This window comes from Piliocolobus tephrosceles, chromosome 9 (genome assembly GCF_002776525.5).
Source record: "Piliocolobus tephrosceles isolate RC106 chromosome 9, ASM277652v3, whole genome shotgun sequence".
NCBI lineage: Eukaryota > Metazoa > Chordata > Mammalia > Primates > Cercopithecidae > Piliocolobus > Piliocolobus tephrosceles.
Genome location: NC_045442.1, coordinates 90,048,234 through 90,058,824, shown reverse-complemented (window position 1 = coordinate 90,058,824; position 10,591 = coordinate 90,048,234).

Here is a 10,591-nt window from a genome sequence, read left to right as displayed (position 1 = left end):
TGGCTAACACAGTGAAACCCCGTCTCTACTAAAAAATACAAAAAACTAGCCGGGCGACGTGGCGGGCGCCTGTAGTCCCAGCTACTCGGGAGGCTGAGGCAGGAGAATGGCGTAAGCCCGGGAGGCGGAGCTTGCAGTGAGCTGAGATCCGGCCACTGCCCTCCAGCCTGGGCGACAGAGCGAGACTCCGTCTCAAAAAAAAAAAAAAGATGATTTCTAGTATCAATTCTGGCACTCTGTTCCCTTCTTTAGGCACTTGGAATCACCAATCAGAAAGACATAACTTTTGGCCAAAGCCCACTGGGGGTGACCATCTATCCTTTTAGGATCCCTCCTCAGACTAGCAGACCTAACAAAGGCTATTCCTGAAGCTAGAATATAGGAAGCCTCAGAAATTACAGACTCCAAAATTGGGATATCCTTCCTATTCATTTGATAAGAAATGAGAATAAAAGGTGTCACTCTTCCAACCCTGAAGATCCCTTCCCTCCCTCAAGGTATGGCACTCCACTCCATTTTGAAGCACATCAACTTTATAGGACAAGGGTAAGGTCCCAATACCAACAGGAGAAAATGCTTAGAACTCTAACAGGTTTTCAAGAATAAGTCGGTAAGAGCCACTAAATCTGACCTTTCTCAGTCCTCTTTGTGGTCTAAGAGGAAAGGCAAGGATGCAGGTTTTTGAGAATGCATCAGTAAGGGCCATTAAATCATACCTTCGTCCATCCTTTTTGTGGTCTAGGAGGAAAACTAGTGTTTCCGCTGCTGCTTTGGTGAGCTCCACTATTCTGAACAGAAACAAAAGGGTCCAGGGACCGTTGCGAGTTCTTGGTCAGTGGAGAAAAAATCACAGGCGTTTTTTTATTTCAGATGGGGTACACTCAGACATCAACAGGCTCACCCTTAAAATGCATCCTAAGCCATTGGGACCAATTTGACACACAAACCATGAAAAAGAAGCAGCTCATTTTTTTCTTCACTATGGCCTGGCCCCAATTCTCTCTCTGATGGGTAATAATGGCCACTTGAGGGAAGTATAAATTACAACACTATCCTGTAGCTTGACCTTTTCTGTAAGAAGGCAGGCAAATGGAATGAAGTACCTTATGTCCAAGCTTTCTTTTCATTGAAGTATATCCGCAACTATGCAAAGCTTGTGGTTTACATTCCACAGCAGGACCTCTCAGTTTACTCTATATCCTAGCCTTCCTACAGCTCCTATTAATGATAGCGACCTCTAATCTCCCCCACCCAGAAGGAAACAAGCAAAGAAATCTCTAAGGGACCACAAAAACCACTGGGCTATTGATCGTGTCCCCTTCAAGCTGCAGGGTGAGGGGAATTTGGCCCAACCAGGGTACATAATCTCCTTCTCCCTCTCTGATTTAAAGCAGATGAAAGTAGACCTGGGGAAGTTTTCAGATGATTCTGATAAGTATACAGATGTCCTACAGGGTCTAGAGCAAACCTTAGACCTCACTTAGGGAGATGTCATGCTATTGTTAGATGATTCAAATCCTGGTCTTTTGTGAAAAGAATGGGGCTTTAGCTGCAGCCTGAGTTTGGAGATACTTGGTATCTTATCCAAGTAAATGACAAAATGACAGCCAAAGAAATGGAGAAATTCCCTACTGGTCAGCAAGCCATCTCCAGTATGGATCCCCACTGGGACCAAGACTCAGATCATGGGGATTGGAGTCACAAACATCTGTTGACCGGTGTTCTAGAAGGACTAAGAAGAATTAGGAAAAAGCCCCTTGCATTATTCAATAATGTCCACTGTAACTCAGGGAAAGGAATAAAATTATTCCGCCTTCCTTGAGCAGTTATGGGAGGCTGTAAGAAAATATACTCCCCTATCACCCAGTTCCTTTGAGAGTCAACTGATCCTCAAAAATGAGTTTATTACCCAATCAGCCACAAATATCAGGAGAAAGCTCCAAAAGTGAGCCTTGGGCCCTGAACAAAATCTGGAGGCATTATTAAACCTAACCACCTCCGTGTTCTATAACAGGGACCAAGAGAAACAGGTTGAAAAGGAAAAGCAAGATCAGAGAAAGGTCGCAGCCTTAGTCATGGCCCTCAGACAAACAAACCTTGGTGGTTCAGAGAGGACAGAAAATTGAGTAGGCCAACTATCCGGTAGGGCTTGTTGTCAGTGTGGTTTGCAAGGACACTTTAAAAGACTGTCCAATGAGAAACAAGCCACCCCCTTGCCCATGTCCACTATGCCAAAGCAATCACTGAAAGGCACACTGCCCCAGAGGACAAAGGTTCTCTGGGCCAGAAGCCCCAACCAGATGATCCAACAACAGGACTGAGGGTTCCCAGGGCAAGCACCAGCTCATGTTATCACCTTCACTGAGACCTGGGTAAATTTAATCACTGAGGGCCAGGTAATTGACTTCCTCCTGGACACTGGCACAGCCTTCTCAGTGTTAATCTCCTGCCCTGGACGGCTGTCCCTGCGGTCTGTTACCATCCAAGGAATCCTGTGACAGCCTGTAACCATTTATTTCTCCCAATTCCTCAGTTGTAACTGGAAGACTTTGCTCTTTTCACATGCCTTTCTTGTTATGCCTGAAAGTCCCACACCCTTATTAGGGATGGACATATTAGCCAAAGCTGGAGCTATTATCTACATGAATACAGGTGAAAAGTTACCCATTTGTTCTCCCCTACTTGAGGAGGGAATCAACCCTTAAGTCTGGGCATTGGAAGGACAATTTGGAAGGGCAAAAAATGCCTGCCCGGTTCAAATCAGGCTAACAGACTCCACCACTTTTCCTTCTCAAAGGCCATATCCCTTATGGCCTGAAGCTCACAAAGGATTACAGGATATTGTTAGACATTTAAAAGCTCAAGGCTAAGTATGAAAATGCAACAGTCCCTGCAACACCCCAATTCTAAGAATACAAAACCAAATGGGTCAGTGGAGACTAGTGCAAGATCTTAGACTCATCATTGAGGCAGTAATTCCTCTATATCCAGTTGTACCCAACCCCTATAGCCTGCTCTCTCAAATACCAGAGGAAGCAGAACGGCTTACTGTTCTGGACCTCGCCTTCTTCTGCATTCCCCTGCACTGTGACTCCCAGTTTCTCTTTGCCTTTGAGGATCTCACAGACCACACATCCCAACTCACATGGACGGTCTTACCCCAAGGGTTTAGGGATAGCCCTCATATGTTTAGTCAGGCACTGGTCCAAGATCTAGGCCACTTCTCAAGTACAGGCACTCTGGTCCTTCAGTATGTCGATGATTTACTTTTGGCTGCCAGTTTGGAAGCCTCATGACAGCAGGCTACTCTAGATCTCTTGAACATTCTAGTTAATCAAGGGTACAAGGCATCTAAATCAAAGGCCCAGCTCTGCCTGTAACAAGTTAAATATCTAGGCCTCACTTAGCCAGGGGAACTAGTGCCCTCAGCAAAGAATGAACACAGGCCATACTTACTTATCCTCACCCTAAGACATAAAAACAGTTGTGGGCCAGGCACGGTGGCTCACGCCTGTAATCCCAGCACTTTGGGAGGCCAAGGCGGGTGGATCACAAGGTCAGGAGATCAAGACCCATCCTGGCTAACAAGGTGAAACCCCGTCTCTACTAAAAAAAATACAAAAATTAGCCAGGCGTGGTGTCAGGCGCCTGTAGTCCCAGCTACTTGGGAGGCTGAGGCAGGAGAATGGTGTGAACCCAGGAGGCAGAGCTTGCAGTGAGCTGAGATTGCGCCACTGCACTCCAGCCTGGGTGGCAGAGCAAGACTCCGTCTCAAAAGAAAAAAAAACAAAAAACAAAAAAACCAGTTGTGGGTATTCCTTGAGATCACCGGCTTTTGCTGACTATGGATCCCCAGATACAGCGAGATGGCCAGGCCACTCTACACTCTAATCAAGGCGACCCAGAGGGCAAATACTCATCTAGTAGAATGGGAACCAGAGGCAGAAACAGCCATCAAAACCTTAAAGGAGGCCCCAGTATAAGCTCCAGCCTTAAGCCTTCCCACAGGACAAAATTTCTCTTTATATGTCACAGAGAGAGCGGGAATAGCTCTTGGAATCCTTACTCAGATTCGTGGCATAACTAAGTAAGGAAATGGATGTAGCAGCAAAAGGCTGGACTCCCTGTCTATGTGTAGTTGTGGTGGTGGCTGTCTTAGTATCACAAGCTATCAAAATAATACAAGAAAAGGATCTCACTGTCTGGACTACTCATGATGTAAATGGCACACTAGGTGCCAAAGGAAGTTTATGGCTATCAGACAATCACCTGCTTAGATACCCGGCACTACTCCTTGAGGGACTGGTGCTTCGAATAGGTACATGTGCAGCCCTCAACCCTGCCACTTTTCTCCCAGAGGATGGGGAGCCAATCAAGCATGACTGCCAACAAATTGTAGCCCAGACTTACGCCACCCGAGACAATCTTAGAAGTCCCCTTGGCTAATCCTGACCTTAACCTATATACTGATGGAAGTTCACTCGTGGAGAATGGGATATGAAGGGCAGGTTATGCCACAGTTAGTGATATAACAGTACTTGAAAGTAAGCCTCTTCCCCCAGGGACCAGAGTCCAGTTAGCAGAACTAGTGGCCCTTACCCAAGCCCTAGAACTAAGAAAGGAAAAAAGAATAAATGCATATACAGATATCAAGTGCTTATCTATTCCTATATGCCCATGCTGCAATATGGAAAGAAAGGGAGTTCCGAGCCTCTGGGGGAACCCCCATTAAATACCACAAGGAAATCATGGAGTTATTGCACGCAGTGAAAAAAACCCAAGGAAGTAGCAGTCTTACACAGCTGAAGCGATCAAAAAGGTGAAGGAGAAAAGGCAGAAGGAAACCGTTGGGCAGACGCTGAAGCCAAAATTGCTGCCAGGCAGAACCTCCCATTAGAAATACATATGGAAGGACCCTTGGTGTGGAACAACCCTCTCCAAGAGATTAAGTCCCAGTATTCCCCAACTGAAACAGAATGGGAACTTTCATGGAGGCATAGTTTTTTCCCCTTGGGGTGGTTACAACAGGAAAGGGAAAAATACTCATACCCAAAGCCAGCCAATGGAAAATACTTAAGTATTTAAGGTCTTAAGACCCTCCACCAAACTTTTCATATGGGCATTGAGAATACTCATCAAATGGCCAAATCCCTATTTACAGGGCTAAATCTCCTCCAGACCATCCTGCAAATAGTCAAAGCCTATGAGGCGTGCCAAAGGAATAATCCCTTGGTCCACTGTAAGGCCCCTCTTGGGGAACAAAACATAGGGCACTATCCCAAAGAGGACTGGCAGTTAGACTTCACCAATATGCCTAAATCAAGGGGATTTCAATACTTATTGGTCTGTTGATACCTTTACAAACTGAATAGAACCCTTCCCCTGCAAGACAAGAGAAAGCTCAGGAAGTGGTCTTTACTGACTTAACCTACCACCCCCACTATGAAGGAAAAGACCCTTTCCAACTTCTAAATATGCAATCGTTAGCTGACTTCCCCATCTCTGATAGGACCAAAAACACGCTAACAGGATGTGCAACACAGCTTTTACACTCTTACATTTCCAACCTCACCTAATACACAAGCAATGAAAAGCCCATACATGGCCCTATAACCATGAATATCATCTTAACATTCCAAGCCCCTTTATGCATCCAGTGCAACCTGTTATCAGGCCTGTCCCTGGGGATCCTACTATCCCATCAGTGTAATTATACCCTACAATTTCAAACCCCAAGTGATCATAGTAACTTCCAAGTCATCCAAACAGCTCCATTCAGATGACCTGTTCACTTTCAGGGCCCCTAAGAATTATCATCTCCTCCCTGCTTAATGAAGTCTGGGTTTTGTAATGGCAAACATATTCCCTGCATGACCAGTAACCCCTGGACCACCTGCAGCAGCGTCCCCACCACTAATGAATACCTTCTCATCCACTCTCAATCACTCTCTTGAATGGTTCCTACTAAGACACAAAATGGTTTTTTTCTCCAATGGGAAAATAGAACACATGGAGTCACTCAGTTTGCTCCCAACACCCCTTTCTAGCCACTCACTGGAGCTACCTCAGGAAGTACTCTAGGAGTATGGGAAAATGAAAACAACTAACCCACACACCCTTTTAACATACACAACCAGTTCTGCCTACCCAGTCAAGGCATGAAATTCTTATGTGGAATTTCAACCTATATCTGCCTCCCCACCAACTGGACAGGCACCTGCACCTTAGTCTTCCTAAGTCCCAACATTGACACTGCACCAGGAAATCACCAGTGCCCCTCAAGGCTCAAGTCCATCAGTGTAGGACTACTACCCCTACTTATAGGGTTAGGAATGACTACCGCTACAGGAATCGGAATAGCAAGTTTGTCCACTTCACTATCCTACTACCACACACTCTCAAAGGATTTCTCAGTTTGTAAGAAGTAACAAAATCTATCCTTACTCTACAAATCTCAAATAGATTCTTTGGCAGCAGTGACTCTGCAAAACCACAGAGGCCTAGACCACCTCACTGCTGAGAAAGGAGGACTTTGAACCTTCTTAGGGGAAGAGTATTGCTTTTACATTCACCAGTCAGGGATAGTATGAGACACCGCCTGGCATTTACAGGAAAAGGCTTCTGAAATCAGATGCCTCTCAAACTCTAATACCAATCTCTAGAGTTGGGCAACATGGGTTCTCCCCATTCTAGGTCCCATGACAGTCATCCTGCTATTACTCACCTTTGGGCCTTGCATTTTTAACCTCCTTGTCGAATTTGTTTCCTCCAGGATCAAGGCCATCAAGCTACAGATGGTCTTATAAATGGAACCCCAAATGAGCTCAACGCACAACTTCTACCGAGGACTCTGGGATTGACCCACTGGTCCTTTGGCCTAGAGATTTCCCTTCTGGAGGACACTACAACTGCAGGGCTCCTTCTTCACCCCTGTCCAGCAGGAAGTAGCTAGAGTGGTCATCACCCAATTCCCAACAGCAATTCGGGTGTCCTGTTTAGAGGGAGCATTGAGAGGTGAAGCCAGCTGGACTTCCTGGGTCGAGTGGGGACTTGGAGAACTTTCCTGTCTTGTAAGAGGAATGTAAAACACACCAATCAGCACTCTGCAGCTAGGACTGTAAAACACACCAATCAGTGCTCTGTAGTTAGCAAGAGGATTGTAAAATGCACCTATCACTGCTCTGTAAAAATGCACCAATCAGCACTCTGTAGCCAGCAAAAGGATTGTAAAATGCACCAATCAGCACTCTGTGAAATGCACCAATGAGGACTCTGTAAAATGTACCAGTCAGCGCTCTGTAAAACACACCAATCAGCAGGATCCTAAAAGTACCCAATCACACGGAGGATTGAAAAAAAGGCACTCTGATACAACAGAAACACAACATGGGAGGGGACAAATAAAGGAATAAAATGTGGCCATCCCAGCCAGCAGCAGCAACCCACTCAGGTTCCCTTCCATGCTGTAGAAGCATTGTTCTTTCACTCTTCAAAATAATCCTTGCTACCGCTTACTCTTTGGGTCTGTGCCATCTTTAAGAGCTGTAACACTCATCACAAAGGTCTGTGGCTTCATTTTTTAAGTCAGTGAGACCACAAACCCACTGGCAGGAACCAACTTCAGACACAGTGAGAGCCTGGCATGTGGAGTCTGGCTCAAAGGCCAAATAAAAGTCTGGCTTGTCGAGAGGCTCAATGGCTGACAAGCTTGTTAATAGTCTGGCCAGCAGGCTGGTTGGCTAGGAGGCAGGCCAAAAGGCAGTTAGGCTGGATGGATGAAAGCGTTGCTAGGAGGGTGGCTGAGACGCTGACTGTATGGAATGGCAATCTTGAGGATCACTTGCTGGGAGCCTGGCTTAGAGGCTTACTGAGAGGCTGACTGGCCAGGATGCTGGCTGAGAGCCTGTGTGAGAGGGTTTCTGTATGATATGCTACCTTAAATGATTGCTAAAAGCCTTGCTGAGATCCTGGCAGGCTGATTCCGGCTAAGTGGTTGAATGGAAGGCTGGCTTGTTAGGAGCCTGGCCTAGAGACTGGCTGCATAGGAGGCTAAGCCAGATTCTGGCAAGGAAACTGGCAGAGTGGCAGACTGTCTGGCTATGCAAGAGGCTTGCTGGATGGCTGTTAAAAACGCTGGCTGCATAAGAGGTTGGTCTTGAAGCAGGCTGGGTGGGAGATTTGCTTAGCGGATTTCTGAAAGGCTGGATCAGAGGCTGGCTGTCTGGGAGCCTGGGCGAGAGTGTGAGAGTCTATGCAACAGGCTGCCTTACATGCTTCCTGAAACGCATGCCAAGTGTCTGGCAAGATGAATTTGCCTAGGAGGCTGGGTGGCAGGCCGTTTTTCTGGAGGCCAGACTACAGCCTGGCTGCATGGTAGGCTGGTAGAATGACAGTTTTTATGGCAGGAAGAGAGGCTTGCTGGAACACTTTTTGGAATGCTGGCTGCATGGGAGGCTGGTCTTCAGGCTAAATGGCTAGGAAGCCAATAGATGCTTGCTGGGAGGCTTGCCAAGAACATGGATGAGAGGCTGGCCAACTAGGAGGCTGGCGTAGAGCCTGTGTGAGAGTCTGTCTGTCTGAGAGCCTGCTTTAAATTCTTGCTAAATGGCTTGCAGAGAGCCTGGTAGGCTGAGTCTAGCCAAGAACCTGGGTGTCAGGCTGGATTGTTAGGCAGCTGGCCTAGAGGCTGGCTGCATGGGAGGCTAAACCAAGAGGCTGGCTAGAAGGCTGACCAAGTTCCAGGTTTTCTCACTAGGCAAGAGGCTTGCTAAAATGCTATTCAAAACACTGGCTGCATGAGAGGCTCACCGTGAGGCTGGCTGGCTGTGGGGCTGGCCAAAAGACTGACTGAGAGTGTCTCAGAGGTTTACTAAGAGGTTGGATGAGCAGCTGCTTGGCTGGGAGGTTCGCTGAGAGCAAAAAATGTCACTTCCCATTTTCTTCTTCAATACTTTGATTCTTTGCCCAAATCAAAATCATGCTGAGTAGATTAACCTATGTGTTAAGCACTGACTTTATCTTCTCCACTGCAGGGCTCCTCGAACAGGATAATTTTGTTACTCTAGTACAGAATTTCTCAACCACTTTCCATTCATTATACATACTAAATCTACTTGGCACACTGACCATCACAAATTTCTCCAAGGTACTGTGAAAGCTAAAGGAGCAGTATTTTAGGACACACCTATAAACCGAAATTGAGAATCCTTGTTCACCTTAGTATTCATCAGAATGACTAACTGCATAAATTTGTAAAAACCTAATACACATACTAAATTCACACAATTCCAAACACTTACTGCCTGACAACGTAACACTTCACACTACAGGATATGACTATTTGTTGGTTCGTGGCAACAAAAGTTCCTAAGGTGGTAGACAATCTACAAATTGTGGTCACTCACTGTGACACTACTTAATGGCAAACAAAAAGTGGGAAAAAATAAAGCCGAACTTAGAGCTGTAATAAAATAATGTCATTCATTCAATGGAGACTTTTTAGATCTTTCCTATTAGGTTGTGATATTAGTGTGCATACCAGAGAGTTACAGTATTTTCCATTTCAGGAGCAGGGTGCATATTAAGAAACATTAAGGTCTAAATGTGTATGGTAGCTGCTATCCATGAGTGGTTAAAATGTGGCTAACTTGGAACTGAAACACGCTGTATGAAAGACACTCCAATTGTCAAAGAATATATACATGTAAAATAGGGAACGTGAAATACTTCATTGTGTATTTACAATAATTACTAATTGAACTAGACAATTTAAAGTCACATATGTTGCTTACATTTGTGGTGCAATGTGTATTTCTCTTGAATAGCATTAGTCTAAGTTCAAAGCCTGAGTTATCCCCAAACTGCATGTGTTCATACTGATGTATCAAGGAGTGCTCATAGTGACTTTCTGCAAAAGAATTTTTGGGGAGACTATGGCAGGAAGAGTTCCATAATTTTAAAAGATTAAAGTAATTTTTAAAATCTTAGAAATTATTGATCTGTGCTTTTAAAAAGATTTCACAACTATTTTACCTGGTGTATCTGTTCTTGGCTGAGTAACTTCTGTTGTACTGTGAGTCAGAAGTTCCTGTCTGTAAAAATACAGTTGATATTAGTTAAAAAAGCATTTAGAAGCAACTCACAGGCCTTTCTCATACAGCTGTTCATTGCCAATTATTTTAAAATATGGTTCATTCTGCCTTCATTTTAGTTAAAAAATCATTATGGTGACTTGAGTTTGTTTTGAAAATGGCAATTTTCAGTCACTCAGGTGAGACTACCTAGATGTCTCCAAAGTCATGTTACATTTAAGATAAATATGCAGCCAGGCGCGGTGGCTCAAGCCTGTAATCCCAGCACTTTGGGAGGCCGAGACGGGTGGATCACGAGGTCAGGAGATCGAGATCATCCTGGCTAACACGGTGAAACCCCGTCTCTACTAAAAATACAAAAAACTAGCTGGGTCATAAAAAAGGATGAGTTTGCGTCCTTTGTAGGGACATGGATGCAGCTGGAAACCATCATTCTTAGCAAACTATCACAAGAACAGAAAACCAAACACCGCATGTTCTCACTCATAGGTGGGAACTGA